Source organism: Schistocerca serialis, unplaced genomic scaffold (genome assembly GCF_023864345.2).
Source record: "Schistocerca serialis cubense isolate TAMUIC-IGC-003099 unplaced genomic scaffold, iqSchSeri2.2 HiC_scaffold_1055, whole genome shotgun sequence".
In the NCBI taxonomy this organism is placed as follows: domain Eukaryota; kingdom Metazoa; phylum Arthropoda; class Insecta; order Orthoptera; family Acrididae; genus Schistocerca; species Schistocerca serialis.
The window spans coordinates 55,001-60,000 of NW_026047245.1; the positions used below are offsets into that span (position 1 = coordinate 55,001).

A 5,000-nucleotide genomic window follows, 5' to 3' on the forward strand; every position below is an offset into this window, starting at 1 on the left:
AACCTATATCGTACCTTAACCTAACCTATATCGTACCTTAACCTAACCTATATCGTACCTTAACCTAACCTATATCGTACCTTAACCTAACCTATATCGTACCTTAACCTAACCTATATCGTACCTTAACCTAACCTATATCGTACCTTAACCTAACCTATATCGTGCCTTAACCTAACCTATATCGTGCCTTAACCTAACCTATATCGTGCCTTAACCTAACCTATATCGTGCCTTAACCTAACCTATATCGTGCCTTAACCTAACCTATATCGTGCCTTAACCTAACCTATATCGTGCCTTAACCTAACCTATATCGTGCCTTAACCTAACCTATATCGTGCCTTAACCTAACCTAATTTGTGCCTTAACCTAACCTAATTTGTGCCTTAACCTAACCTAATTTGTGCCTTAACCTAACCTAATTTGTGCCTTAACCTAACCTAATTTGTGCCTTAACCTAACCTAATTTGTGCCTTAACCTAACCTAATTTGTGCCTTAACCTAACCTAATTTGTGCCGTAACCTAACCTAATTTGTGCCGTAACGTAACCCATGTTGTGCCGTAACGTAACCCATGTTGTGCCGTAACGTAACCCATGTTGTGCCGTAACGTAACCCATGTTGTGCCGTAACGTAACCCATGTTGTGCCGTAACGTAACCCATGTTGTGCCGTAACGTAACCCATGTTGTGCCGTAACCTAACCCATGTTGTGCCTTAACCTAACCCATGTTGTGCCTTAACCTAACCCATGTTGTGCCTTAACCTAACCCATGTTGTGCCTTAACCTAAACCATGTTGTGCCTTAACCTAACCCATGTTGTGCCTTAACCTAACCCACGTTGTGCCTTAACCTAACCTACGTTGTGCCTTAACCTAACCCATGTTGTGCCTTAACCTAACCCATGTTGTGCCTTAACCTAACCCATGTTGTGCCTTAACCTAACCCATGTTGTGCCTTAACCTAACCCATGTTGTGCCTTAACCTAACCCATGTTGTGCCTTAACCTAACCCATGGTGTGCCTTAACCTAACCCATGTTGTGCCTTAACCTAACCCATGTTGTGCCTTAACCTAACCCACGTTGTGCCTTAACCTAACCCACGTTGTGCCTTAACCTAACCCACGTTGTGCCTTAACCTAACCCACGTTGTGCCTTAACCTAACCTACGTTGTGCCTTAACCTAACCCATGTTGTGCCTTAACCTAACCCATGTTGTGCCTTAACCTAACCCATGTTGTGCCTTAACCTAACCCATGTTGTGCCTTAACCTAACCCATGTTGTGCCTTAACCTAACCCATGGTGTGCCTTAACCTAACCCATGGTGTGCCTTAACCTAACCCATGGTGTGCCTTAACCTAACCCATGTTGTGCCTTAACCTAACCCATGTTGTGCCTTAACCTAACCCATGTTGTGCCTTAACCTAACCCATGTTGTGCCTTAACCTAACCCATGTTGTGCCTTAACCTAACCCATGTTGTGCCTTAACCTAACCCATGTTGTGCCTTAACCTAACCCATGTTGTGCCTTAACGTAACCCATGTTGTGCCTTAACGTAACCCATGTTGTGCCTTAACCTAACCTATAATGTGCCTTAACCTAACCTAAAGTGCGCCGTAACCTAAACTATATTGCGCCTTAACCTGACGCACGTTGTCGCTGAACCTGCTCTGTAATTGTTATGCAACCCGTTAAAGTAGTGTAGTGTTGCCTAACCGCAACCCTCGCAATATAGTTCGCTACTCGCACTGCCCGGTCCCCTGTGTATCGCGTCATGTTAAACACCTTGCAGGTGTTGCTGACTTTCCACATGCTCCTGCTATACACTGTAGTGTGGATAGCAGCAGGACGTACATGCCCCCCCCCCTTCCCCCCTGCCTTCGCAAGCTGGTCGGTGAGAAGTTTGCATGTTCAATGCCCTTCGCATGCCGACGTACTCAGCCTACGTTGTGGTACGGCCTGTCACCTGTCCGCCGATGTACGCAAAACCCACAAACTGTACTGCACATTGCTCCGTATGTACTGAATGATACATCGTGGCCCATGTGACCGTATGACGACAGCGCCTAGCAACGGCGGACCATACAGTCCAAATATTGTGCACGCAGCTACGTGTCGTCTCCCTATAAGAGCTGGATTGCAGTGTGGTACGCCATACAGACGTGTGGGAGGAACGGACGCCCTGGATGGCGATCAGCATGAGCAGTCTGTTGATGTAGTGGAGCGTGTATTCGGACGTAGTCGTCTCTTCTCACACACCGTGATAGCATGTTGCACCGCGTTCCACATCTGCGACATGCTGCAGAGGCGGGCTGACAGTCGTTCGCGCAATGGACACCGCATACGTACGGGGTCTACCTTCCACGTGTTCTCTAGGCGTGCACATGTTGTTGCGTCTATGTGGGCAGACGTAGTGTGTTGTGACACCTGACGCAGGCATGCAATACTCGTTGCAAATGGCGATGGACGTGTACGTTTGCTGGTGACGTTACGCAAATGAACAACCGGTAACCCGTTGTGGTGCGGTTGTTCTCGCTAGAGGTGAATCAGTGTTGGCGACGATCGGTCGAGCTATTAACCGGTTGTTTCAGGGATACCCACCATGCCCACGAACGTGAAAGGGGACCCACCATGCCCACGAACGTGAAAGGGGATCTGGGTGTGAGGCGATACGCGGCGGTGGCTGGGTGGGACCGTCCCCGGCCGGTGAGGGGGGGCCGCCCGGCGTGCTGGCAGCGCGGTGCGTGGGCGCACGCGCTACAGCCGGCTGGTGGGGGCGGCCGGTGGCAGGCGCGCCGGCCGACGGACGCGGCAGGCGGCGCAGCTGCGCGCCGGCGCCCCCTGCTCGCGGCGCCTTGCGGCCAAAGTAGGTCCTCGCGGGCCCGGTGCGAAGCGCGGTGGCCATCTGCAGTGTGCTGGTCCGATTGAGGACTTTGTGCGCTGAGGATGCGCCGCCGCCCGGCGCTCGGCGCCGCGACGCCGTCTGCTGCTCGGTCGCCCCAGCGGTTCTCGCAGGTGGTTTGTATCGCAGCTGTGCGGACGTGTTGGCGCGTGCGCTGTGCTGGGAGAGTTCGCTTCGGCACCCAAGTAGGGCTTTTGTCCTTCTGTGGCGCTGGCGTTGGAGCTGCCGGTCACCGTAGGTGGCGCGTGTTGTCTCCCGCCGGCAATGCCACGACAGCACGCTCCCGGGCCTCTGTCGGCAGCGGCAAGCTCAGTTGGGAGCACGGGTGGTCGCACCTAAAGCGTCTACTCGCCTAACTCCGGGCGATTGCGCCTCTCTCGAACCCGACCAAGTACTTAGGACGGCGCTGCGCGCCGCCGGGACCTGAGAGGGTTTCGAGGTGTGTTGTGCAGGGGAGCTCAGCCTCCTCCTGTTTGCAGAATAATTGAGCGGACGCTTGCGTGTTCGCGCGGGCCCCCGGGACACACTCCCGGGCGGCCGGCTGCTCAGCTCTAGTTGACGCAGCTCCCTGGTTGATCCTGCCAGTAGTCATATGCTTGTCTCAAAGATTAAGCCATGCATGTCTCAGTACAAGCCGCATTAAGGTGAAACCGCGAATGGCTCATTAAATCAGTTATGGTTCCTTAGATCGTACCCACGTTACTTGGATAACTGTGGTAATTCTAGAGCTAATACATGCAAACAGAGTCCCGACCAGAGATGGAAGGGACGCTTTTATTAGATCAAAACCAATCGGTCGGCTCGTCCGGTCCGTTTGCCTTGGTGACTCTGAATAACTTAGGGCTGATCGCACGGTCCTCGTACCGGCGACGCATCTTTCAAATGTCTGCCTTATCAACTGTCGATGGTAGGTTCTGCGCCTACCATGGTTGTAACGGGTAACGGGGAATCAGGGTTCGATTCCGGAGAGGGAGCCTGAGAAACGGCTACCACATCCAAGGAAGGCAGCAGGCGCGCAAATTACCCACTCCCGGCACGGGGAGGTAGTGACGAAAAATAACGATACGGGACTCATCCGAGGCCCCGTAATCGGAATGAGTACACTTTAAATCCTTTAACGAGTATCTATTGGAGGGCAAGTCTGGTGCCAGCAGCCGCGGTAATTCCAGCTCCAATAGCGTATATTAAAGTTGTTGCGGTTAAAAAGCTCGTAGTTGGATTTGTGTCCCACGCTGTTGGTTCACCGCCCGTCGGTGTTTAACTGGCATGTATCGTGGGACGTCCTGCCGGTGGGGCGAGCCGAAGGCGTGCGACCGCCTCGTGCGTGCTCGTGCGTCCCGAGGCGGACCCCGTTGAAATCCTACCAGGGTGCTCTTTATTGAGTGTCTCGGTGGGCCGGCACGTTTACTTTGAACAAATTAGAGTGCTTAAAGCAGGCAAGCCCGCCTGAATACTGTGTGCATGGAATAATGGAATAGGACCTCGGTTCTATTTTGTTGGTTTTCGGAACCCGAGGTAATGATTAATAGGGACAGGCGGGGGCATTCGTATTGCGACGTTAGAGGTGAAATTCTTGGATCGTCGCAAGACGAACAGAAGCGAAAGCATTTGCCAAGTATGTTTTCATTAATCAAGAACGAAAGTTAGAGGTTCGAAGGCGATCAGATACCGCCCTAGTTCTAACCATAAACGATGCCAGCCAGCGATCCGCCGCAGTTCCTCCGATGACTCGGCGGGCAGCCTCCGGGAAACCAAAGCTTTTGGGTTCCGGGGGAAGTATGGTTGCAAAGCTGAAACTTAAAGGAATTGACGGAAGGGCACCACCAGGAGTGGAGCCTGCGGCTTAATTTGACTCAACACGGGAAACCTCACCAGGCCCGGACACCGGAAGGATTGACAGATTGATAGCTCTTTCTTGATTCGGTGGGTGGTGGTGCATGGCCGTTCTTAGTTGGTGGAGCGATTTGTCTGGTTAATTCCGATAACGAACGAGACTCTAGCCTGCTAACTAGTCGCGTGACATCCTTCGTGCTGTCAGCGATTACTTTTCTTCTTAGAGGGACAGGCGGCTTCTAGCCGCACGAGATTGAGCA

At 52.5% G+C, this 5,000-nt stretch overlaps 1 non-coding gene across 1 annotated transcript in view; it reads left to right on the forward strand.

The window, feature by feature from the left end:
• The first annotated feature begins 3,472 nt into the window (after window positions 1-3,472).
• LOC126430639 (small subunit ribosomal RNA) overlaps window positions 3,473-5,000 on the forward strand; it is a 1,909-nt gene continuing 381 nt past the window's right edge. Inside the window, exon 1 of the ribosomal RNA XR_007577276.1 lies at window positions 3,473-5,000. This exon is cut by the window's right edge and continues 381 nt beyond it. This is a non-coding gene — a ribosomal RNA (small subunit ribosomal RNA).